We start from the raw sequence: 27,621 nt of genomic DNA, 5'->3' as shown, positions 1-27,621 counted from the left end.
TTGTTTCCCTGTAGAGAGAGTTCACTGGTGTAACACCCCTCACTCCCTCTTCCCGTGGAGAGGAGTGAATTGTATTATTGATGAGGTTGGGATCAATGAGTGGCCATGTAAATAAAGCCAGCCCCTTTCTCTCACCTTTCTTTGGGGATCCAGCAGCCCAGAGCAAACATATGTTCTTTACTGTTCCTCTGTGCCCTAGCTTTAGAAAGTCTGGATCCCGTGGTATGGGAGGAAGCGGGGTGAGGGGAGCAGCTGCAGTTGTTCAGTTCATCGCTGGGCAGATAGGTCCAAGACACAGTTTTGAAAAACCTATCCTTGTGGCAAAACTAAGTCACATTCCCCCGGATTAACTTTATCAGTAAGAAAGATGATGCATCATCTTCATCTGTTTTTATTGCCTAGATTTTATCTAACTACTTAGAACTCAGGCAGGAAGAAAGGTGCTGCTTACTGAACCTCCAAACTTCATTCAACAGGGCAAAGAAGTCAAGGTTTGCAAGGCAGAAACTATAACAATGGGTCATGGAATATAAACTAGGAAAGAAGTGAGAGGTAAGGAGGGGTTAACAATAAGTATGGATAAAGAGAGGTGAATGGACTGAAAGTCACAACAAAAAAGTAAAAGCACTTTTGAAGAAAGGGTACTTCAGCATGTAGCTTGGAAGGGTAATCTTTGTAGCCAAATGAGATATTTACATTTGAAATCTTGGAGATTGTGCCAATTTAATTGATACCAAAACCTAAGGTATGGTAGATATCTGAGGTGGAGTAAAAGAACACATCATTGAATATGTGGGAAGTCAAGAAACCAGGAGTCTGTGATACTGGATGAATCAATCAGCCTACATGTTGAAATTGACAAAGATGACATGGGTAGAGATAAAAAGAAAATTGAACTGCAAGTTCGTTTTACTGAGAATGAGGAAGAAAGATCCACAGGCTACTAATTAGTGACTCTACCATGGAGGAAGAAGAGTGGTATATAATCAGATGGTGTGAGCCTCAGGAGCAGAAGGGGGTTGCAAGAAGGAAAGGGGAGTAAAAGTCAACTAGCATTGAGGAATAAGGCTGGTGCAGAAGTACTTTGGGTCTGAGAGAAAAGAAAGAATCCATTTGAGAGGGCTGCATAGAAACCATGTCTCCAGGAAACAGCCTGCTTTTCGTTAGGAAGTGAATACATTCTTCAGAGAGGAGGTTAAAAATTATAAGAGCTCCTTGATTTCACAGGGCATTGGGAATTTTAGAGACAGAAGAGGGAGAGGAATGAAGGATTGGTGGGAATTAGGTCAGAATAAGGAAAGAAAGTTTAGGTAAGAAAGTGACAACTGGGAAGCTTCATATTCTGATGGAGAGTAGAACAAACAGGGAATCCTCTCAGTGGTGATTGCTCTGTACCAGACTATTTTCTGTGGTGGGGCAGCTGCTTCCTCAGGCAGCCTGAGATTGGTATGGTCTAATTATAGTCAGCTGCTGCTTCAGACAGCAACACTTGTGGTTGCCCCTGCATTAGTACTGCTCTGCTTTGGTGACTGAGCTATCTTTTCCCGCATCCAGAGAGTTTGGTTCTCTTCTTCTTCTGTGGGCTTTTGTCTGTTCATGTTTCAACTTATTCATGGCTTGTGGAGAGATTATTTTAATTACTCAGACAAAAGGATCTTTTTGTTGTAAATGGAACCAAACAGAAGAAAAATGACATTAGCGGAAACCTGGGTCTACACAAAGTAATGGAGAGCCCTAGAAATAATAATTATTTAGGTTAATATAAAACCTTTTTCTTTTATCTGTTTTTTAAAATAAACCGTATCAAGCAAGAATAATAAGAAATTATGAAGTTATATAGAAGTAAAATATATGACAATAGCACAACATCAAGTAGGGTAGAAATGTAGTGAACATGCAGTTTAAAGTTCTCCTCACGAGTGGTATGAATATCACTGGAAGGGATACTATGATAAATTAAAGAGGTATACAATAAATCCTAAAGCAACCAAGTTATAAAATCACCAAGTTATAATTAATAAGCCAAAGGAGATAAAGTGTAATCATAATAATATGCAGTTCAAAAGAAGCCAGGAAAAGGAGTAGAAAAGATATAAAACACAGATGGAGACAATAGCAAAATATTCAGCCAAATCAATAATCACACTAAAATGTAAGATTTAAATGTAAACAATTCAGGGACTTCTCTGGTGGTCCAGTGGCTAAAACTCTGTGCTCCCAACGCACGGGGGCCTGGGTTCAATCCCTGGTGAGGACCTAGATCCTACATGCCACAAATAAGACCCAGCACAGCCAAGAAAATAAAAGCTGCAATGGTAAATGTAAACATTTCAATCAAGAGAGAGAGATTGTCAGATTGGATTTTTAAAAAACATTGAACAATTATTTTTTAATAAGAACTATTTTATTTATTAATAAAAATGAAGACCTTTCAATTAACTGACATTATTCTGAAGGTATATTTGCAAAAAAAGAATATTAGTATAATGATAAAAGGTGAATTCATCAAGAAGATACAACAGTCCTGAACATTTATATACAAAACAGTTTCTAAAAATAAGAAGCAAAACTGACAGAAGTACAAGGAAAGAGACAAGTTTAAAACCACAGCGATTTTAGCACTCCTCTGTCAATTACTTACAGAAAAATAGGCAAACAGTATTTAGTATTTGTTCTGTTTCCTTATTTTGGTTTTCTTCTACAGGAAACCCTGGAGAAGTAGGTCACATGGTATCTTTATGTAGTTCTACCAGACAGGCCATCTTATCTCTACTTTTCAGTTAACGAAACTGATGATCAGAAAGGTTCTGCAATTTCGTCAAGTCTCCACAGCTTGTAGAAAGAGAACTAGACCTCTGGCCTGCTCAGCGTTCAATCCTGAGCAGCACTACCCTGCTGCTAGGGTCCAGATGTTACACAATTGGCCTTTCTCTGTGTTTATTTCACTGACTTTCTTTCCCATGGTCACTCTCATGTGTCTCAAAACCTTCCTTCTCAAAGTGAGGTCCTTGGACCAGCAGTGTTAGCATCACCTGGAAACTCATTAGAACAGCAGAATCTCCCTTGCTTCAGGACTACTGGATGAGAATCTGAATTTTTACAAGATTCCCTGGTGATTCCTGAGCCATTAAAATTTGAGAAGCACTGATCTAGGAAAAAAGTCTGAGGGCACTTTATTCAGTAGTTCTCAAATTTTACTGTATGTTAGAATCATCTTAGGTATGTCCAGTCACTCAGTCATGTCTGGCTCTTTTGCGACCCCTTGGACTGCAGTCCCTCAGGATCCTCTGTCCATGGGATTTTCCAAGCAAGAATACTGGAGTGATTTGCCATTTCCTACTCCAGGGGAATCTTCCCAACCCAGGGAATCAAACTTGTGTCTCCTGCCTCTCCTGCATTGGTGGGTGGATTCTTTACCACTTGAGCCACCTGGGAAGCCCCCCCTTGTACACGTTTAAAAATCCCATAACCAGGCCACAACTCCTAACAAGTCAGAATCTCTTGGAATAGAGCCCACACATCAGTATATTGTATTTTAAAACTCCCTCAAAGTAAAGCCCAGTTTAGAAACCAGTGCTTATGGCAGAGCTTTTTAGCCCTTAATGGTCCTAGGAATCAATTGGAAGCATCTTAAACAACTGATGCTGATTCAGAGGATCTGGGGTGAGGGGTTCTGAGATTCTGTATTTCCAATAAGTTCCCAAATGGCAAGTGCTACTGGTCTGAGGAGTTTCTGGAGCAAAATGAAACTACCTAGGGTTTCTTTCAATAATACCAATAAATGCAAATAGCACAGAATCAAGGCAAGCTTATCTAAGGCACAGCCTTGGCCTGCTGATCACTGAGTGAGATAAAACAAGGAACTCTGGAAGAAAGGAAGTGGGGTGCCGCAGGCTCTTCCGTGGCCTTCCAACTTGCTTCACACCTGGTGCCAGGCTGGGCAGGGCCACTATGCCTAGCCAGGCTGAGTGGGCCAGCCAGCATCGGGGTGCAGCACTTGGGCTTCAGGGCAGAGTTCTTGTAAACACACACTTCTTCTTTCTAGTTGCCCATGCCTTCATGGGCTGTCTCCCTTGTCTTCCCCTGCCTATCCTTTCATTTCACCCTAGGCGCCTCTGTGTAGCCTTACCACAGCCCCTGAGGCCTTGCTCGCCCTGCTGTGTGCTTACTCAGGCCTTAGACCAATTCAAAGCTGCAAGAGCTCAGGCCGTAACACCAAGGAACTCCAGCCAGAACAAGGGCCACAGGGATGGGTCCCTGAGACACTCAGCATGACGGAACTTGACTGCGGTTCATCCTAGCTCCACGCACGGCAGGCAAGATTTGGTCTGATGATTGTAGTTGGCAGGACTTAACATGCACCGTGTTTTCTCCAGCTTATAATTTACATATTTTTCTCCCTTGGCAAGATCCAAACACTGTCATCAGCAGGTCGGAAGGGACTAGCTGAGTCTGAGGCGGGCCTGTGTTGGGTTCAGCTGTGGCCCAGTTTTGACTCAAATTCCCTGGCCTCCAGCAGTCAGCGCTGGGATGGTTGTGAGACAAAGGCTAAGTAAGGGCTTCCCTCTGGACAAGCTGCAGCAGAGGAAGGCCCTGACAACCTTAACTGGCCCTGTTTCTAAGACGACAGGACGCTTACTTCAAATTCCAGTGGCCTTCAAATTAACCTATACATTAGAGCAAACTAGTTCATGTTCCTCTGGGGTTGACAGGAAGAACAGTGGGAAGGGAAGGGGGGTACTGAGACCTCAGAATGTGTAGGTCCAAAGCAGCCAAGCAGGGCATTCTTTCTTTCTAACTGGGATTATCCCGGGGTTTTTTTATTTGGGGCTTGTTCACTGACATTTTTTTCTAAGCCCTACTTACAAGGCAACCACGTGCCATGCAAAACTCGTCGTCAGAACACAACCTGTTTACCCTCTGCAACAACGTTTACCCCCACCCCCAGATTCTTGAGACTCTCTTTAATTTCCTGTCAGTTTCTAAGCGTTGAAAGAAAACCACTCTGGGACCTAAAAGAGTTAATGTAGCGCAAAGGAGGAGCAGGTTTCTCCTCTCTGCTGACAGCATAATTAATCTTTATTGTTCCCTGAAGGATAGCCAATGGAGTGGTTCATTCCCCAGAGGAGGGGGTTCAGCAGCCTCCCCTAGGCTCTTGCCCTAGCTACTAAGTGGCCAGATACCCACCTCACATCCCGGCCAGATCCTCTCAGAAGGGCCTCTGGTCTCCCACAACTAATCTAAGTAGACAGGTTTCTCTTGTCATTTCCTCAAGCCTAACAATACCCCTTCAGGGGCACTGTTGAAATATAGGGCATTGGAGGGTGGAAACAAAAGAAATTTCCTGGCTGGTAGGTGAGTAATTGGCTTAGTGAAATCTCACCTGAGGGGTAGCGAATTAACCAACAGAGAATAGAGGAGGAAGCTGTAAGTCCTTATCATGGAGAAACAGCCCAGTGTGTGAAGACTGGCCTCTATGGGACTGGAGGTTTCAGCCTGGCCGCTGGGACCCTCTGACAGCCTTAGTGAGTGAAAGTCACTCAGTCATGTCCGACTCTTTGTGACTCCATGGTCTGTACAGTCCCTGGAATTCTCCAGGCCAGAACACTGGAGTGGGTAGCCTTTCCCTTCTCCAGAGAATCTTCCCAACCCAGGGACTGAACCCAGGTCTCCCATATTGCCAGCGGATTCTTTACCAGATGAGCCACGAGGGAAGTCCTAAGTAGCCAATAAATTAGCGGATCTCCTTAAGGGCTCTAAGACCCAGGTCTTGAACCCTCTTCACTGGAAAGTCCCAGAATTAAGGTTCTACTTGCACCCACTGGTTCTCAGTGTCACTAAGGAGAAATTTGTTAGAAATGTGCATTCCCAGGCACTGTCCCAGACCTGCTGAGTCTGAATCGCTGGTGGTGGCATCCAGCAATCCCTGACTTAACAAGGTGATTCTGGTGCAGGCTCAGGTTTGAGGACCACTGCTCATCATTAGTTCAGCCCCTTGAAATCAGGCTGCTTTGGGACCATCCAGAGGTAAGGGAGTTGGGTCAAGTTGTCAAGGTCTGAATATGAGCTCTGCCACTTCCTAGTCATGTGACCCTGCAGATGGGTCTCTTGGCGCTTAAGACGGGGGAAATAACAGTTCTTCCACAAGAGACCATGAGCACACAACAATTTCTCTTTCCCATTCCTATGTGTCTGATAGGAAATTTACAGAACAAGACCTACTACTGTCCTTAGAGTAAAAGTCTGTAAGATAGTACAGGGTACTAATAATACTGTTTAATTAACATTTTTAATGATTCTAGGTTTAAAAGTTCAGTTCAGCCTTTGAATCCTGAGGAAAGCCTGTTTTTTTGAGAAATAAATTTCCTCATGCTGACTTTCATGCAACTAGTTTCAAAGCTTAGGTTAAAATTTTCCTAAAAATCGAAACTTAATTTTATACAATGATGTTCCTTTTTTTCTTCTTCTTCTTCTTCTTCATTTTAAGAGAGAGAAGGCCAGATCATGCGAGGCTTGATTTGGGCTTTTTGTATATGTAATTCAGGTTCAGGCAAAGTTAATTTGTGCATTTGATTGAAGCATTTTTCTTTTCTCTTACTTAAGGCACCATACTTTTGACTCTTCATTGCATGCCACATTATTTTTTACTTACATATCTTTATAGCAAGAATTTTAGAAGATACAGAAAAATGCAAAAAGAAAGAAAAACACCCATATCCTACTGCTTAGAGATTACCACTTAATCACTGTTAAGGTTTCAGTATATTTCTCCAAGGTTTGGTTTTCTGCTTGCAACTGTAATTATTAATAGATGGGCATATAGAAAAACTTTTTCTTAGGATCATACTGTGCTGTTGTGGTCACCCTACAGGGAAGAGGGACTCCTCCCTCTCAAAATTTGCTTCAGCGTCAAAACTGATGATGCCACAAACACACCAGAAGGATATGAAAAGGTTTATTACTCACATATGAGGTTTTCTGGGGAATGCAAGGCAGGCTGCCAATGAGGTCCAAAAATGGCTCGAAAGAGCAGGGAAATGAGACTGGCTTGGGGGCTTTTTGTATGGTTGGAAGGTGGCGCTGTGTCAGGGTTCCTGTATAGAGACTGGGGTGTTGAATGGTTTAAACTTCCCTCTGGTGCCAAAGGAGGCTGAACCTGGGCTGGGTTACTCCATTTGCCCAGCCTGGGGCCAAACAGGAAAAGGTGAGAGGGACTTGCATGTTGGCATCACAAAAACCTCAAAACTGGAGTTAGACTCCATCACTCTCACAGGTTTGTATCTCTGTCTTAAATTCAGCATTGTGTATTATACGGTTAACAGAGACCAAAAGCTTTATTGTCAAATTTCTCTTGACACTGGTATCTTGTGGCAATGAGAGTTTTCCATATAACTGATAGTTTATTTACCCATATTCCAGAAGGATCTGTAGGTTAAAAACAACATTGATTTTTTTCTTATAAAACAAATTTTAAAAAATCATGGAACATATACACACTAGTATATATAAAATAGATGCACAACAAGGACCTACTTATTGTACAGGACAGGGAAGAACTACACTCAATATTTTGTAATAACCTATATGGGTTAAGAACCTGAAGAAGAATATACATATACATAAAGCTGAATCTCTGTGCTGTACAGCTGAAACTAGCACATTGTAAATCAACTATACTTCAATTAAAATTGATTAAAAATAAAAAATAAGATGCAAATTGAAACAATAAAAAAAATCATTAAGGAATAAAGCATAGCATGTATTCTGAAAACAAGACATTAATAAGTTTTCCTTGAAAATGAATACAGCTTGCCCAGGGAAGAGAATACAAATAATTTTCTTGCTTGTGAGTATATTTGCATTTTTATGATCACACATCCTACATTCTACAGAATGTGTGAGTCACATATCTAATCTGCTTTTAAATATTGGGCCTAAAGACCATAGGTACTTATAATCCTACAGTTGGAGTCCACACCTTGTGACAACAAAAGACAGCTCAAGTCAGCTTCAAACAGGAATCAAAACTAACCGCAGGGCTATTTTTTCCATCTGTAATAAAGAATGTTCCAGCATCTTTAATGACCGAAGATAATCCTCTGTCGTCATCATGTGCATCTAGGTTATAAAAATATATACACTACTTTGAAGAAAAGTTCTGGTCCACTGGTGTTAAGTGAAGGTCAGATTATGGAAAACTGGCATTGTTACAACAAGAAATGAAGCCTGCTTATGTTTCCCTTGGTATTTTTGAATAAAGAATCTTAGTACGTAAGCCCCAAATTGAAGATTTAATTAAGGGCATGAGGAGTGATGGATTCTAGATGCTGATCAGGGAAGATGACTTGCCATGCATTAGAGAAACCTTTGAAATCTGTGAGGGAAGAAAATCTTGGTTTCAGATTGAAGGTCTACTGAAAACATTTTGAACAGACCAGGAAGAGCAGAACAAATTGGAATATCTTATTCCAAGATTTTTTTTTAAAAAAAGCACTTTTTAAAAAAGAAACTATTTGGTGGAAATATTAGCCAATCCTATTTTTCCCCCTTTAATGCAAAAGAAATTGTCAGCCCTGATAAATAAAGTGGGTATGCTTTCTGAACTAAAGTGTAAAGGCTGGCAATACAATGTCAAAACAATAGCTCATTGAGGGGGATATAAGATAGCAGAATGGAGGCAGGGTGAATCAATTGGGTTAATTTAGAGATATGGGTGTTCCTCATACTTTCCCTAAGAGGGATGGCTCACCAGCAGTGGCAGAAATGTTCCCAGAGCACGCCTTCTGGTGGTTGGCATCTCCAGGAAGCTCCCCCCAAGATTCCATGCAATCGTCAATAATTCCAATAATGCACGCACAGCAGTTAACACAATGTCTGTTGCACAGTTTGCAGTGAAAGATGTTAATATCACCGTGAAGGTGATGATGACAATGGTGATGATGACATGGTGACATTCACAGTCTAGGGGAGCATTCTAGTAAACAGGTGGTCATAATATGATGCAACGAGATTACGCATGAAGGGTGATCAGGACTAAAGAGAGAAATCCACCAAGAATGGGGGGCAAGGGTGCAGGTGGGAACCACACCATTCAATCAACACACAGATGTGCAGTGTGGATGTGCATGAGCGGCTGTCAAACGATCGCTTGGTTGTCCATCTGTCTGTGTAAACAGGAACAGAGTTGGGTTTAGACAACTGCTGCTTTATTTGTTTCCTCTTCCTTGTGCTACATAAGGCCAGGATCCCAGGAGCTTTAAAAAATGCCACTTTAGGATGCTATTGAAGAGTAGTTTGGATGTGTATTCCAGTCATTAGAGCTTTCATTGTTATATAAAGGGGCATGCAGGATGGAAAGAAAAAGAATTATGGTTGCTTAGGAGACAGAGCACTCTTTCCTGTGATTACAATCTCAAGGCTAAAGTTTCATGCTCACTGTGGGATTTTCTTGACATCAGGGTATACCAATCAAAAGATTTTTGAAAAAATATAAAACTAGGGTTCTTTGGGTTTCAGGAGACTCTTGCTCTGGACTCTTGTCTGTTGACCTTTCTTGAATGGACTTCCCTGGCCCTAATCACTTGAAGACTTGGCCTCCTGGCTCCTGGTCATCTGGAAACATGGCTTTTATCTTCACAACCTGCCCATAAAAGGGCAGGGTAAATATTCAATCATTATCCAGTTGTTAGTAAGTATTCAAAATGTCCAAAGTGCTGTGGTAGTCTCTATGAAGGACACCTGAGCCCTGTCCTTCGTGATTCCAGTGCAGTGAGAAAGGTAATGTCTACACTAGGAAAGAATTAGTATCACACTGAGCTGTTGTGGGGGGTGGGGAGCAGATACTGAGTGTCACGGGATACTGGAGGTGGCAGAGAACTGCCTTCCTTCACACAGGTGTTCGGGGGAAGGAATAGAAGGATGGTGGATGGTCAGCTGGAGAAGGCAATGGCACCCCACTCCAGTACTCTTGCCTGGAAAATCCCATGGACAGAGGAGCCTGGTAGGCTACAGTCCATGGGGTCGCTAAGAGTCGGACACGACTGAGCGACTTCACTTTCACTTTTCCCTTTCATGCACTGGAGAAGGAAATGGCAACCCACTCCAGTATTCTTGCCTGGAGAATCCCAGGGACGGCGGAGCCTGGTGGGCTGCCGTCTATGGGGTCGCACAGAGTGGGACACGACTGAAGCGACTTAGCAGATGGTCAGCTGAATGGGTGGATGGGAGGGTGGATGGGTGGGCAGACAGATGGGTGCCTGCATACAGGCATGGGTATCACAGCATAACAATGGCTTTAAAGCCAACTAGGCCAGAGTGGCTGGTCTGTCATTTACTGGTGACATGACCTTAGGAGATTTAATTAACTGCTTCAAATTATTTCACCTATAAAATAAGATGACAATCCTTACCTTGCAAGATTGTGGAAAGAATCAAATGTGCTAAGGTTTGTAAAGCAGCTTGTATATGGTAGACACTCAATAAAGAGTGAGCTTCCCAGATGGCGCTAGTGGTAAAGGACCCGCCTGCCAACACAGGTTAGACGTAACAGATGTGGGTTCGAACCCTGAGTTGGGAAGATGCCCTGGAGGAAGGTGTGGCAACCCACTCCAGTATTCTTGCCTGGAGAATCCCATTGACAGAGGAGCCTGGCAGGCTGCAGTCCATAGGGTCGCACAGAGTCGGACATGACTAAAGCGACATAGCACAATAAAAAGTGACATTTGTATTCATAATGATCTAGATATGTTTCTAGGTGAACATGGAATAAAGGCAGGCCTGGAGAAAGGATGGGGTTGAGATGGATTGACAGGAGGAAAAGGACCCTCTGATGGAAGAATCACATGAAGAGAGCTTGTACCTCGAAAAGCTGGAGCACGTTCAGCGTCACTAAAGGAAGCCACCTGGAGTCATAGTTTCCTGAGATGGCAAAGGTGCTCTGAGGCCCAAGCTCAGAGGATTTGCCATGCTAAGGAGTTCCGGCTTCTCCCTGGAGGTTGGCAGGGAATACCGGATGTTCAGAGGAAGCAGAAAGGCTCCCTCTGGGCCTCCTTTCTTCGTCAGCCCGACCTTGACAACATCCGGACTGCCTTTGAACTTGGAGGCTCTCGGTTTTTGCAGTATTTATAGTTCCCCTTACTTTTTACCAGTAGCCCCTGGACTTCCTGTGCCCAGCACAGCTGCAGGACTGTAGCAGCCGGCCTCTCCATCTCCAGGGGAGCAGCTGACAGGCTGCTTACCACACAAACCCTCCCCTGACAGTGAAGAAGCAAATGATTTTTAAAGATTAGTGACCACAAAGAGAAACAAGGCCCCTTACACCTCCTTTGTCAAATAAATGCACCCTGTGAATCAGAAGAGCTCCTGAGGTGACTCTTAGACGAGGCTCGGTGGAGAAGAAGGCCGTCTGCCAGCAGATCTGGGCCTGCTGCCAGGCAACCAGAGGCCTCGGCTTGTTGGGAGGGGCTGTGTTGGACAGGGCCACGCAGACCTCCTGGGGGCCAACCCCAGAGCTAGAAGGTACTAGGGAGGTTTCCTTCCATAGGAGACAGAGTCAAGGGACAGCGGTCCTTCACTGCTTTCAGCAAGCTACAAAGTGCCCAGAGTCAGCAAATCTTAACGAGCGGTTCAGGGACACCCTTCAGGAAGTCTGTCAGCTCCTGCAGAGTTAGGTGATTATGTGCATTTTGTGGGGAGGGGACCCCTAGTTTTAGCTAGATATTTTTGGTTCTAAATCCCCCCTGGAAGTCTTGATCACATCTCAACTCCTCACTTTGCCCAGAGAGCATGAATGAGTGACTTCCTAAAGTTACTCCACCAGTGGGCAGCAGAGAAAAAGGGTGGAAGCGAGGTCTCCAGGGCCTCCCTGGCCCCAAGAGAGAGCCAAAAATAAGAGGACAGCCTGTGATGTTTTGAACAGGGCCCCCTGGATGGAAACTATGCGTATGAAGAAGGACTACTTTGCAAGTCTTAATGGGACTTTAAATGTGGCCTCTCCCCCTTCCGGTGAACCCCTCTTCCCACAGACCACCCACCTGTCAGGCTGGCTTCTTATTAAGAAGACAGCATGCTCTCGTTGACAAGCATTTGTGATGGGAGAATTGCTGAGGCTGCCTCCCTGACTATTAAGCACCTGGCAGGGAGAGGAGGGGACAGGAGGGGTGGGGGTGGGGGATGGGATCCTTGCTGGGTTTCTGGCATTCTTGACTGTACACTCAGAGAAAACAGCAGATTGAGAGTAAGCAGAAACATGGGAGCACTCTGGGGATCTAGGAGTCAGTGTTGCTTTTTTTTTCCCCTTCATTTATGTGGGTGGCTAGTTGTCACTCTGCCCTAACCTCCATGGAGCATCATTATAGCTATAGTGATAAAGAGCATATACTCTGGGGACTGACAGCTTGGTTTTGAATCCTGGCTCCATCACTATTTACTGATATAATCTTGGGAGATTTTTTAACCTTCTAGACTGTGGTCTTCTCCTATGTAAAACAACACACTAGTGCCCACCTTTGGCAAAGCTCAGTGCCCACTGTTCACACACAGCCAGACTGTTTCCATCCCAGTCTCCCTCCTGGCAGGCCTGCTGTGGGACTGAATTCTTCAGTGAATGGATTGTAAGGGGAGTGATGTGCTCTGATTCCAGGCCCGGGCCAGGGAAAATTCCTGAGTGATACTCCACATTCTTTCTTATCCCATCCACTAGCTGAAGGTACCTAAGAGGACCCTGAGGCACTGGGAGTGATGGACTTCCAGAAAGAAGGAGCCTGGGTCCCTGAGTCACTGAGGGGAGGCTGCCTGCCAAACACCTGCATGAACTATTGCTGCTGCTGCTAAGTCGCTTCAGTCGTGTCCGACTCTGTGCGACCCCGTAGACGGCAGCCCACCAGGCTCCACCGTCCCTGGGATTCTCCAGGCAAGAACACTGGAGTGGGCTGCCATTGCCTTGAAAAACAAACTTTTACTGTGTTAAGAAGCTGAGAATTTAGAGTAGGTTTCTACAGCAGTTAGCCTTCCTCATAAGGTGGTTGTAATAAATGAAGTAACGTATGCAGAGCTCAAAACAATGCCTGGAATATATATAAATAGGCTACATACATGATTGCTATTATCATGATAGGTGGATGAATGGATGGATGGATGGATAATTAGACATTGAGAGTGAGGGAGAGAGCCAGAGAATTACATTTAAGGGTTGCAAAGAGTCTTTCCCCAGTTTTGCTGAGCTATAACTGACACACAGCACTGTATAAGTTTAAGGTGTAGAGCATAATGATTTGCCTAACATATATTGTGAAATGATCTCCACAGTAAGTTTAGTTAGCATCCATCATCTCACAGTGATATAAAAAGAGAAACAGAAAAACTTTTTTCCTTTTGAGGAGAATTCCTGGGGTCCACTTTTTAAATAGCTTTTAAATATACCACATATCAGTGTTAAATATAGTCATCATCAGTTCAGTTCAGTTCAATCACTCAGTCATGTCCAACTCTTTGCGACCCCAGGGACTGTAGCACACCAGCTCTCCCTGTCCATCGCCAACTTCCGGAGTTTACTCAAACTCATCTCCATTGAGCCAGTGATACCATTCAACCATCTCATCCTCTGTCGTCCCCTTCTCCTCCTGCCTTCAGTCTTTCCCAGCATCAGGGTCTTTTCAAATGAGTCAGTTTTTCACATCATGTGGCCAAAGTATTGGAGTTTCAGCTTCAGCATCAGCCCTTCCAATGAACACACAGGATTGATCTCCTTTAGGATGCACTGGTTGGATCTCCTTGCTGTCCAAGGGACTCTCAAGAGTCTTCTCCAACACCACAGTTCAAAATATCAATTCTTTGGCACTCAGCTTTCTTTACAGTCCAACTCTCACATCCATACATTACCACTGAAAAAAACTACAGCTTTAACTAGACAGACCTTTGTTGGTAATGTCTCTGCTTTTTAATATGCTGTCTAGGTGGCTCATAACTTTTCTTCCAATGTCTTTTAATTTCATGGCTGCAGTCACCATCTGCAGTGATTTTGTAGCTCCCCCAAAATAACGTCTCTCACTGTTTCCACTGTTTCCCCATCTATTTGCCATGAAGTGATGGGACCATATGCCATGATCTTAGCTTTCTGAATGTTGAACCTTAAGCCAACTTTTTCACCCTCCTCTTTCACTTTCATCAAGAGACTCTTTAGTTTTTCTTCACTTTCTGCGATAAGAGTGGTGCCATCTGTGTATCTGAGGTTATTTATATTTCTCCTGGCAATCTTGATTCCAGCTTATGTTTCATCCAGCCCAACACTTCACATGATATACTCTTCAGATAAGTTAAATAAGCAGGGTGACAATACAAAGCCTTGACGTACTCCTTTCCTGATTTGGAACCAGTCTGTTGTTCCATGTCCAGCTCTAACTGTTGCTTCTTGACCTGCATACAGATTTCTCAGGAGGCAGGTCAGGTGGTTTGGTACTCCCATCTCTATAAGAATTTTCCACAGTTTGTGGTGATCCACACAGTCAAAGGCTTTGATGTAGTCAATAAAGCAGAAATAGATGTTTTTCTGGAACTCTCTTGCTTTTTCGATGATCCAATGGATGTTGGCAATTTGATCTCTGGCTCCTCTGCCTTTTCTAAAACCAGCTTGAACATCTGGAAGTTCATGGTTCACGTATTGCTGAAGCCTGGCTTGGAGAATTTTGAGCATTACTTTGCTAGCGTGTGATGCTAGCAAATGAGTGCAAATGTGTGGTAGTTTGAACATTCTTTGGCATCGCCTTTCTTTGGGATTGGAATGAAAACTGACATTTTCCAGTCCTGTGGCCTCTGCTGAGTTTTCCAAATTTGCTGGTATATTGAGTGCAGCACTTTCACATCATCATCTTTCAGGATTTGAAATAGCTCAACTGGAATTCCATCACCTCCACTAGCTTTGTTCGTAGTGATGCTTCCTAAGGCCCACTTGACTTCGAATTCCGGGATGTCTGGCTCTAGGTGAGTGATCACACCATCGTGGTTATCTGGTTGTGAAGATCTTTTTTGTATAATTCTTCTGTGCATTCTTGTAACCTCTTCTTAATATCTTCTGCTTCTGTTAGGCCATATCATTTCTGTCCTTTATTGTGCTCATGTTTGCATGAAATGTTCCCTTGGTGTCTCTAATTTTCTTGAAGAGATCTCAAGTCTTTCCCATTCTGTTGTTTTCCTCTGTTTTTTTTGCATTGATTGCTGAGGAAGGCTTTCTTATTTCTCCCTGCTATTCTTTGGAACTCTGCATTCAAATTGGTATATCTTTCCTTTTCTCCTTTGCTTTTCACTTCTCTTCTTTTCACAGCTGTTTGTAAGGCCTCCTCAGACAACCATTTTGCCCTTTTGCATTTCTTTTGCTTGGGGATGGTCTTGATCACTGCCTCCTGTACAATGTCATGAACCTCCGCCATAGTTTTTTAGGCACTCTGTCTATCTTGAATCTATTTGTCACTTCCACTGTATAATCATAAGGGCTTTGATTTAGGTCATACCTGAATGGTCCAGTGGTTTTCCCTACTTTCTTCAATTTAAGTCTGAATTTCGCAATAAAGAATTCATGGTCTGGGCCACAGTCAGCTCCCGGTCTTGTTTTTGCTTACTGTATTGAACTCCATCTTTGGCTGCAAAGAATATAATCAATCTGATTTCCGTATTGAACATGATAGTCATCATGTTGAGCATTATATCCCTAGAACTTAATTATTTTATAACTGGAAGCCTGTACCAGCTGACTGTGCGTGCATGCTAAGTCACTTTAGTCGTGTCCGACTCTTTGTGATCCTGTGGACTGTGGCCCACCAGGCTCCTCTCTCCATGGGATTCTCCAGGCAAGAATACTTGAGTGGATTGCCATTTCTTTCTCCAAGGGATTTTCTTGATCCAGGGAATGAACTCACATGTTTTACATCTCTTGCACTGGCAGGCAGGTTCTTTATCACTAGTGCCGCCAATTCCTCCTCCCCCTCCTCACACTCTGGTAACCACAAATCTGATTCTTTTTCTATAATTTTGGTTGGGGGTTTTTTGGTTTTTTTTTTTTTTGGTAGATGCAGTATATGAGATCACACAGTATTTGTCCTTCTCTATTTGCCTTATTTCATTTAGGCCAGAATCTTCATATATTATTGCCAAGATAATGTTAAAAATATATTTTTACTATACAACTGTAGAGTTTGCATTTGGGGGCAAAAGATGGCATTGTAGAAAAATACGGTGAGGCATTTATTAGTACATTCTTATGTTTCTTGAAGAAATACAAAAGACTACTGCTTTCCTCAAAGAGATCTAGTATGGATGAGACAATTAGATTTTTTTCAACCAAATATGATATTTATGAAAAAGCAGTATTTTTACTTTTCAACTCAAATAATTATTAAAATCATTTGCTTATTGAAATAAGAAGGAAGCCACATCATAACTGAGCATACCTCAGAAATATCTCCCTTTCCAAATGTTGGTGTTTCCCTTGCAGTGCTGTCTTTCTGCCCCAGTCACAAAGGCTTAAACCCCAAAATCATCATTAGTTCTTTTCTTGATTATAAAAATGACACTCTTCTGGCCAACCTGCCCCCAGTTTCCTCCCCACGCCACCCTGCCCGCCCCTACATCCGTCCGTCACAGTTTCCCCGAGACGACTACCCCCAGTGCTCACCTGTCACTTCTCTCTCTCCTGCTCTAACGCTGCACGGCTCTTGCCTCCTATCAGTTCAGTTCAGTTCAGTCGCTCAGTCGTGTCCGACTCTTTGCGACCCCATGAATTGCAGCACGCCAGGCCTCTCTGTCCATCACCAACTCCCGGAGTCCACCCAAACCCATGTCCATCAAGTCAGTGATGCCATCCAACCATCTCATCCTCTCTCAGACTGTTCTAAAGAAGAGCCATATAGCCATAGTGGTAGAAGAGAAGAAACTCTGTCACCCATTCTTCAGTCATTGAGTCAATTCATTCTAATAACACTTTTAAGTACCTGCTACTAACCAGAGGATACAACAGTGGGGAAAAAAAGGCAAAAAAAAAAAACAACCCTCTGGCCTCAGCGAGCTTACATTAGAGTGCAGGAAGATAGAGGATAAATGAATAAAATAAATCATGGCAAATTACATGGTGATGAGCAGAAGGAAAAAAGTTAGAGATGAATAATAGTAGGTACAAGGTGTAGATGTAGTAGGGTGCTATTTTAAATAAGGTGATCAGGAAAAGACTCACTGAAAAGTGATGTTTAAGCCAAGATCTGAGAAGATGAGGGAGCAAGGTATGTACAGAGCTGAAGAAGAGCATTCCAAAAGGAAGAAATTTGAGCCTAGAGCAGGCCTGGTTTGTTTGAGGAGCAACAAGGAATCCCTCAGGACTGGCATGGAATGAGTGGGGAGAAAGAAGACGGCAGATCAAGTGAAGATATGAAACCCATCAGATGAAGTTTGGCTTTTCCCCTGAGTGAACTAGAAAGCCATTGGAGGGTTCCAAACAGAGGAATAAATGGCATGGTCTGACTTACACAGTGAAATGATAGCTCTGGTTGCTAGGTGAAAAATAGCCTAAAGTGAGGAAAGGCAGAAACCAGGAGATCAGTAAGAAGCCTAAGGGAGCATGAGCAAGAGACGATGGATCAATGCAGCTTAGACCAGGGTGGCACCAGTGGAAATTCTGGGTGTAGTCTGAACACAGAGGCAAGACAATTTTCTGATTGATTGGATGTGGGGTGTAAAAGAGGAACCAATCCATTGTTTGAAGCCTAAAAATGTCAAAGATGGAGTTGTCATTTAATGAGATGGGAGAAGAACAGGTTTATTGTGGGAAGATTAGGAATTTCCTTTTTGGGTGCATTAAATATGAGATGTATATTAGATGCAAATCAGAGAAGGCAATGGCACCCCACTCCAGTACTCTTGCCTGGAAAATCCCATGGATGGAGGAGCCTGGTAGGCTGCAGTCCATGGGGTCGCTAAGAGTCGGACACGACTGAGCAACTTCACTTTCACTTTTCACTCTCATGCATTGGAGAAGGAAATGGCAACCCACTCCAGTGTTCTTGCTTGGAGACTCCCATGGACGGAGGAGCCTGTTGGGCTGCCGTCTATGGGGTCGCACAGAGTCGGACATGACTGAAGCGACTTAGCAGCAGCAGCAGCAGAGAGGTTAAGTAAGCATTTGGAATTCAGGGGAAAGGTCCAAGCTGAAGACTGCAATTTGAACGTGAACAAGCATGTAAATGGTATGTAAAGCTATTGTTGTTGTTGTTTAGTCTCTAAGTTGTGTCCAACTCTTCTGCAACCCCATGGACTGTAGCCCACCAGGTTCCTCTGTCCATGGGATTTTCCAGGCAAGAATATGGGAATGGATTGCCATTTCCTTCTCCAGGGGATCTTCTGAACCCAGGGATCAAACTCACGTCTCCTGCATTACAGATGGATTCTTTGCCATCTGAGCTACCAGGGAAGCACATTTAAAGCTATAAGACTGACTAAGGTCACCACACCAAAGCATGCGAATGGAGCAGGCATCAAAGGACTGAGACCTGGAATGCTCCACCACTTGCCCCCTGACAATTCCATGCAAAGTGGTCTGGGAAATAAAAAGAACCAGCAAGGGAGATGGCAAAGGAATGTGGGGTCCTGGGAACCAACTGTAGACAGTGCTTCCAGGAGGAGAGGCTGGTAAACTATATTCAACTCTGCTGTGGTCATGGGAGCTGAGGGCAGATAATTGACTGCTGGATTTTAGTGACGTGGAAGCTGCTAGGCAAGATGAAGTGGGAGCAAATCACTGGTGAGGTGGTTTCAAGAGAGACTAGGATTAGGAGAAGGAGAGACAATGAATTTAGACACAGCATTTTGAGTGAATTTGGCTATTAAGGAAGTCAATTAAAAGGGCTAGAGCTGGAAGAGTGTATGGGATCAGGAGAGGGCTTTCCTGAACATGGGAGAAATTGCATCCTAATTGTGTGACACCAGAAAATTGGGAGTACATTGGCTGAAGCAGCCTGCCATAAGCACTAAACTTCTTTGAAGTCTTAAAGATTCACATCAACTTTCCCTTTTATTCTGAAGAATGTGTTTTAATTTACAAGCAATTTACCCTCTCAAAATCTTTGAGTAAAATTGAACCTCCAAAAAAAAAAAATTCTGTGTCTGCCCTTTTGCCCTGCAAGTACTCAAGTACTCAAAAGATATACATACTCCATTATGATAAGCTGAATTTAGACCAAAGTCCGGCTGTTTAGCCTGGCTTTCCAGGACTTCTATCCCCCATGAACACAGCTCCTTTCCTGGCCTCCCTCACTCTCACACCAACACACACTATCCAGGCAAATGGGTCCATTAAGGAGGCAGTTCTGTGACCCAAAAAAGTAAGCCATTCTACCTTTCTCCCAAGCCAAAACATTTAAACTTCTAGCCAGCTTTTAAATAAAAGAGTTTATTTTCTGTTACCCTTAAAAAATACCAGAGTTTAACAGACAACCAGAAGACTTGGGGAACCAAAACAACGTAGAAGTTACACACTAAGGAGGCCTAGGGAGTGGGCCAAGAAAGAGGGAGGCAGGAAGAGCGAGGGATGCAACCCAGAAAACCTCGAGTATATGGGGTATCTCTGCCAGTGGCAACTTGACCCCTTTCTACCAAGCGACATGCAGTGATGACACAGACTGCGTCTATCAGGAGTCCTCATGTGGTGTGTGTCAGAAGTCCAATCCAGACTCACTAGACAAAAGTGTGAATTTACTCGCTTATTGTAACTAGAAGGAGCTGAATCAGCTCAGACATGACACAGTGTCATTAAGAATCCATTGCTTTTGTCTCTGTGTTCCTCTGTGTTGACTTCATTCTCAGGCTCTTTCTTGCAGCAACAAAGACAGTCACCCGCAGCTCCAGACTCTCTTGCTTCATAGCACCTGAAATCTCAGAAAGACAGGCTCTCTCTTTCCCAATAGTACTAGCAAGCCCTGGGAAGATATTTAGTTGGCTCATCTTGTGTCCTCTGCACATTCCTGAACCAGTCACGTGATCGGGTAGATACGGATCTCTGATTAGCTTAGACCTGAGTCATGTGCTTCCATCCTTGAGCTTAGCAGTGAGATCTCATTGCCTAAGGATGAAGGAGATGTTGTCCTCAAAAGAAAATTGATGTTCTGTTGCCAAAAAGAACGGGGATGCATATTATAGGAGCAAAAATAAATATTGAGGTCCATTCTACACTACCAATTTCAATTTATTTTTGAAGGGAAAATACCTAATTTAGTTAGGAAGTATTGTTGCTTAGCTCTTCACATTTTCCATCCCGCTTTGTTAATGCTTTGAAGCTTAAAATTAATTTTTTTAATAAGAAAATAAGCCAACTGAACTAGGAAGATGAAATTAATGAGACAAAATCTAATATTATAGAAAAAGAAATCAAACAAAATAATGAAAGGATAAATAAATCCCAAGTTGGCTTACTTGCAAAGACTAATAATCAGACTTTATGAGCTTTATTAAGGATGAAAAAGAGAAAATATATATTTGAAAATAGAAAGGAAACATAGCAATATGTACAGAAGAGATTAAAAGTCATAAAATGGATGTACAATGAAAAATATGAAAGAAATATATGATTTTTTAAGCAAAATAAAAAATATCAAAATTAATCATAAAATAACTAGAAAAGTCAAATGTTAATTACCATAGAGGAGATAGAAAAGGTGATTTTAAAACCACCATTGAAATAGACATTAGCATCAGATGGCATCAAAAATTTAAACTTTTAAAAAATTTATTTATTTTTAATTGGAGGATAATTTCTTTACAATATTGTATTGGTTTCTGCCATACACGAACATGAATCAGCTATTGGTATTTACGTGTCACCTCCCTCCCATCTCCCATTTCATTCCACCCATCTAGGTTGACAAAGAGCACCAGTTTGAGCTTCCTGAGTCATAGAGCAAATTCCCACTGGCTATCTATTTTCCATATTGTAATGTACATGCTTCTATGCTACTCTCTCAATTTGTCCCATCCTCTCCTTTCCCCACTGTGTCCACAAGTCTGTTCTCTATGTCTACACCTCTACTGCTGCCCTGCAAAGAGGTTCATCAGTACCATCTTTCTAGAGTCTATATATATGCGTTAATATACAATATTTGTTTTTCTCTTTTGACTTACATCACTCTGTATAATAGACTCTAGGTTCATCCACCTCATTAGAACTGACTCAAATGGATAATTAAATGTTACTTAAATAGTTCTAAGTCATAGAAAAAGGTAAAAAGTTCTCTAATTTAGTATTAAAAGATAAAATTAATCAATTAAACTTAAATGCAAAACTTGAAAATGAATCAGTCAATATAATCCAGCAGGGAATCAGAAGAATAACAGCCTCATGACTTGAGTTTTTATTAATAATTCAAGGCTAGTTTAGTATCAGAAAATCTATCAACATAATTCATTACTATATTTTCCCAATATCTATTAATACTTAACAAATAACCTCAAAACCTGTGGCTTAAATAAATAACAATGTAGTGTTGCTTGTGATTCTGTAGTTTGGGCTCAGAGGGGTGGTTCAGTTTCCCATGGAGCTGTTGAGGCCCTCATGTGATTGTCTTTGGGAGTTAAGCTGGGCCTGGAGCATGGACACTCATCATGCAGTAGTTTAGTCTCCGCTTTATTGTAGCACAGTGCCTGGCTTCTAAGAGGGAGTTCTCAAGAGGACCAATTCCACTGTGCAGGTGCTTATCAAGCTCTAATTGCAGCATGCTGGCTAATGTCCAATTGGCTGAAGTCGCATGCAGAACTACACAGGGGTGGGAATATTGGGAAGGGTATTCATTGGGGTTACCAATGCAACAGTATTGCAATATTAAAACAGAAAAATCATAGGACCCTACCAAGAGTGCCAAAGCACATTTGATAAAATTTAGCAGCCATTAAAAAAAAAAAGCTAGAGGTGTGAAAGAGGTGTGGAAATCAAGAACAAATATTTATATTGAATCATGTGAAATAACTAATTTTTAATTCTTTTAGACCTATAAATTAGGTGTGAATGATTCAACCTAATATTAACCTAAATGTGAAGTGCTGAAACTATTTCCATTAAAACTAGAAACCTGATGTAAAGAACAGACTTTTGGACTCAATGGGAGAAGGCAAGGGTGGGGTGATTTGAGAGAATAGCGTTGAAACGTATATATTACCATATGTAAAATAGATAACCAGTGTAAGTTTGATGCATGAAGCAGGGCACCCAAAGCCAGTGCTCTGTGACAACCTGGAGGGAAGGGGTGAGAAAGGAGGTGGGAGGGGGATTCAGGATGTGGGGGGGGACACATATATACCTGTGGCAAATTCATGCTGATGTATGGCAAAACCATCACAATATTGTAAAGTAATTATCCTCCAATTAAAATAAATTAGTTAAGAAAAAAGAAAACTAGGAATTTGGAAGTAAAATCATCATCATTATTATTTAACAATGTCTTAGGGCTCTAACAAGCTCATTGAGACAAGAATATGAAATAACTGATATAAATGTTGAAAGAGTCTAAATGATCTCTGGTGATGATATGGTTATATATTTAGAAGACCCAAGATAATCTTATAAAATATTACAGGAATTAATAAAAGAACGAATGTATTCTCTCTTCAAGCAATAAACATAAACTTTTGAAAAGCAAAATGAGGAAAAATGTTTCATCCACAATAAAGTGAAAACTTTTCTAGAAATAAATTTAATAAGAAAACACAACCATAAATCAAAGTATCTAAGCCAAAATCTTTACAAATAGAAAAATATTTCATAGTCTTGGCTGAGAAGACAACATAATTTAGAAATCCAGTCTCCCAAAATTAACATATAAATCTAATGTGATTACAATTGAAATGCCAGCAGTATTGGGAAGATGAGAATTGGCTAAAATTATGTTAAAATTCGTACAGAAAGATAAGTGCCTTAGGATAGCTAAGAAAAAATTTTGAATAGACAAAATTTTAAATTAAAATTAAGGGGAAAATTATACAGTGAAAAATTTTTTCCCATCCTTGTCCCTTATCTGCCCAGGTCCACCTCACCCCCCACCATATCCTTCCAGAATTTCTTTGTATATGTATAGCGAAAGTCGCTCAATCGTGTCCGACTCCTTGTGACCCCATGGACTATACAATCCATGGAATTCTCCAGGCCAGAATACTGAAGTGGGTAGCCATTCCCTTCTCCAGGTTGTATATGTATAAGCAGAAGCAAATACAGAATCTTGTTTTTTCCCACATCTTTTACATAAAGAGTTGCATATTATTCATTCTGAATCATGTTTTTTTGTTTACTAAGACTCCAAGGTATTTGCAGTATAAAAACAGCTTTTCTGTTCTTTACTGTATGAGCTTCCCAGGTGGTTCAGTAGTACAGAATCTGCCTGCCAATGCAGAAGACTCAGGTTTGATCCCTGGATCAGGAAGATCTCCTGGAGGAGGAAATGATAACCCACTCCAGTATACTTGCCGGGAAAATCTCATGGACAGAAGAGCCATGCAGGCCACAGTCCATGGGGTTACAAAGAGTCAGACACAACTAAGCATGCATGCACATTCGTTACTATATAGCTGCTTCATGTTCTATTGTATGAATATACCATAATTATTTAACTATTCCTCTACTATTAAAAGTTGAGGTTGTTTCTAATATTTTGTTACCAAAAACAGTGTTGCAAAGTGTGTCTCTGTGTGTGTATATGCACACCTTTTCTCCTTAAAGAAAATGTATCTGTAAAATAACTTCCCAAAAGTACAACTGCTGGGAATATACATTTGACATATTGCCAAGTTGCCTTACAAAGGGGTTATGCCAAGGAGTTATGCTCTTAACCGGAAATGAGTAAGAATACATTTGCCCATAGCATCACCAGCACAGAGGGTTAGCAAGCTTTTTAATTATTGCCAACTTAAGAGGTAGAAAACAGTATCTTGGCACAGCATGTATTTTTTTCTTATTGAGTAAGATTGAGCATCTTTTAAACGACAGTTGTGCTTTCTTTTCAAAACTCTTCATATCCTTTGCTCGTATTTCTACTGGGTTGAAGGATAGACAAATGAATCAATGGAATAAAACAGGGTCCTGAATGGATTTAACCATATATTTACAGTTTCAGGTAGGACAAAAGTGAGATTTCACCAATCAAAAAGGCAAATTTATAAACACGAAAAGCAGACCTGTGGTTGCCTAGGCTGGAGGGTAAACAGGCATAAAAAAAACATGTTGAGGTGATGGAAATATTCTAAAACTAGATTGTGGTGATGGTTGCCAAACACTATAAACACACTAAATATACTAAAAGTCATTTAATGATGGGTGAATTTTATGGTGTGTAAATTATACCTCAAAAAGCTTTTTTTTTAAAGTGATTTTTCAATCCAGTAGGGAAAGATTAGGTATTAAATAAGGATGCTAAAACAACTGACTCTCCAGCCAGAAGAAAATAAAAATGAACCTCTCTTTTACCCATATGCAAAAATAAATTATGGGTGGATTAAAGACCTAAATGTAAAAAATTAAATAGAATAAATAATACTAGACCATCACAAGTAAAATCTAGGGTGGGTGAAGGATTTTTAATCAAGACTGGAAACACGAAAGCCTTAAAGGACATATACATATATCAGATAAAATGAAATTGAGAAACATTTGGAAAAGACACCAGGAACTAAGTCAACAGATAAATACTAGATCGGGGAGCAGGGGAGGGCTGGCAACCCAGAGATCAGAGAGTAAATGGCTATAATATACAAAGAACTCTTACAAAACAAATAAATAAAGCAGGGATGAACACCACAACAGAAAATTAAGCCAAGGATATGAATAGGAAATTCACAAAAAAGCAATTTCAGGTGGCCAAACAAATATGTGAAAAGAGGCTCAAACTCGCATGCAATCAAAGAGATCACAAAATCTCTTTGTGAATAAAATCACAAAGAGACATCAATTTACATGGGTCAGGTGGAAAAATTAGAGACCAACAATCCATATTGCTAAAGGGGCTGTGGAGACTTTTTACATTTCTGGTTGGAAATATGTATTAATGTTGTCATTTTGGAAAGCATTATGACAACATCTGTTAATTATTAAAAATACATACATCTTTGACTCAGAAATCCTATTCCCAGAAATCTATCTATTAGGAATGAAAGCTTCCAAACCTAAGAACGTATTTACACAAAAGTGGACTGCATTGTAAACACTGGTAAAAAAATAAACCTAAAACTGGAAATAAAGTGAGTATCATCCATATGGGAATAGTTGAATAAGTTATAGTTCTGTCACTCCATAAAGTTGTATATAGCCATTAAAAATAATAAATTGAAGATAAAGCAGGTGAATTAAAAGAGATCCCATTAGGTTTTGAAGATTGTTTTTGAAGGTAAGATACAGAAAAATATAAAAATAATAAAACAATGATAAACAAACGGGCACCTGTGTCAGTATACATGGATATTTACAGATGATTATATGAACATGGACACAATAGTGAAAGGATAATATCTCAGTCAGCTAGGGCTGCTATAACAAAATACATAGACTGGGTGGCTTAATCATCAGACATTGACTTCTCACAGTCCTAAAGGCTGAAGTCCAAGACCAAGGGATCAAGAGATTCGGTTCCTGGTAAGCACTCTCATTTAGCTCTAATCACCTCTCAAAGACTCCACCTCCTAATGCCATCACACAAAGTTGAGACTTCAAAACATGAATTTGGAAGGACATACACACAGTAAATAACAAGTATGGCCTAAGTTGTCTATACAGGTTGCCTAGGGTACCAAAGATGCATTGGGGATGCTTCAGTACAACTAAAAAGGAGAAGCGTTGATAAAGAAGAAAATAAATCACAGGAATTATCTGTTAAAATAAAGTTTTATCTTGCACCAGCAGATTTCAGTGCACCTGACCAACAGCTGTGGCATGGAAAGTTTCTCCCTGTTTTCAATGTGGAGAAAGGCAGGCTCAGAGAGGATTATTTCCTGAGCCAGGGCCCCACAGCGAGGCAAATACTGAACCATAAATACCACCCAAGGCTCCTGACTTTCCCATGACTTGAATCGGAACCATTCCCAGATAAATATAACCAAGTCATTAGCATGAAATCGATGAACATAAACATATAAATGACAAAGGCTTGGCTTTACAGCCTGGGAGTTTGGATCTGGCCCCATGACTTAAGAGAGTAATCCAGTGTCCTTTGGCGGGGGTGGAGGTGGAGGTGAAGGTGGCTGCCTCTCTGCATTTCCGAAAGAAATAGAACAAATGCGATTGTGGCTGGGGAGCCATGTGAATCAGCCCCACAGTCCCGCTCCCAGTTGTCTCCGGCCCATTTGTGGCAAACGGTGCATTTGGAGGGATTAACAGGGAGTGGGAGTGGGTGAACAGATGCAACAGATTAGAGAGGAAATCTGTTCCTGGGTGGCTCTTGGCAAACTGGAGGGGTTTCTGGCAGAACAGTGGAGAGAGGATGGTTGGGGAAAGGAGATGGAAATGTCTCTCTCATTTTTGATTTTGCAAGGCCTTCTGAAGAATAATTTTTCTGCCTGCCCTCAGTAAAATGCAGCTACATTATAAATAAAGGGTAGGGGGGAGTTAAGTTAGGAAACGTGAAATTTTCTGAAATTCAGTGGATTCTAATGAATTCAGATGGAATTCAATAGGCAGGCTCAATTTCTCTTTCAGTTGATTTGTCTGGGAGGACCCACCGATCTAAATTGGGATGGGGAGCAGGGGAAGCAAGTAGCTAGCTGAATTTTTCTGCATTATTAAAAAATTAATAACTGGTAATCTCTGACAGCAGGTCGTGGGTACTTACCCTGGCATCTGAAAGTCTACATGTGATCTGACTCCTCCCCAGCCTTTCTCTTGGGGGAGCTGGTAGACCTTGGCTAAACTAGAGCATCATGAAAGAGCGAGCAAGAAAGCCACCTTCCAACCTTGGTCCACTAAGAGGGGCGCCGGCTCTAATCACCATGACGACCAGGCACAACGGAGACCAGCGTGGCCTGAGCAGCTGCAGCAGAGGTCAGCTCAGGTTTGGGGGCCGCTCTCCCCTTCCTTGAGCTCAGCCATCCACTTCACTAGTGCTCGCTCTTTGTGCGATAAATGGAGCTCTTAAATAAACGGGAAGCAGCAGACACAGTCCAGAGGGCAAGATTTATTTTTATTTAGAAAGGTTGAAGAGGAAAAATTTAAACCTGATTTAAATATTTACTCAGAGAGGAGATCTGTGGACAGTTGAAGCATTCTAACATAGACTCAGGACAAGAGGCTGAAGACTGCTTTTCTGCAGTCAACCACAGGCCACAGAGGAACCCCACTGGTAGAAAGGAAGAAAGCATGAAGATTCAGGAGATTAAGGAAATCAAGGTACAGTCAGAGGTCATGTGGCCCAGCTCCGCAGCCCACAGATGCTTCATTGGACTTGCCATGAGACTCTGGGAGAATTACTGAGGAGCTCACAACCCTGCTGTTTGCACCTGTTACAGATGGACAGGAAAGTACCTATCTCATAGAACTTTTGTGAGATTAAAAAAAAAACAGGAATGTAAAGTGCTGGTTCAGAGGAAGTGCTTAATAAAAGTAAGCTATTATTACTTCATTCT

The 27,621-nt window shown here is 41.7% G+C and overlaps 1 long non-coding RNA gene across 1 annotated transcript; it reads left to right on the top strand.

The window, feature by feature from the left end:
- Positions 1 to 432: 432 nt before the first annotated feature.
- Positions 433 to 27,621, top strand: LOC145522652 (uncharacterized). Its single transcript, XR_014066089.1, has 2 exons — positions 433 to 552; positions 26,814 to 27,621. It is a non-coding gene; the product is annotated as an uncharacterized LOC145522652 (long non-coding RNA).

The sequence above is a fragment of the Giraffa tippelskirchi genome, chromosome 1, assembly GCF_054371585.1.
Source record: "Giraffa tippelskirchi isolate mGirTip1 chromosome 1, T2T-mGirTip1v1.2.pri, whole genome shotgun sequence".
In the NCBI taxonomy this organism is placed as follows: Eukaryota; Metazoa; Chordata; class Mammalia; order Artiodactyla; family Giraffidae; genus Giraffa; species Giraffa tippelskirchi.
Note: the sequence above shows the minus strand (reverse complement) of the source record. Positions and strands in the feature narration are given on the sequence as shown.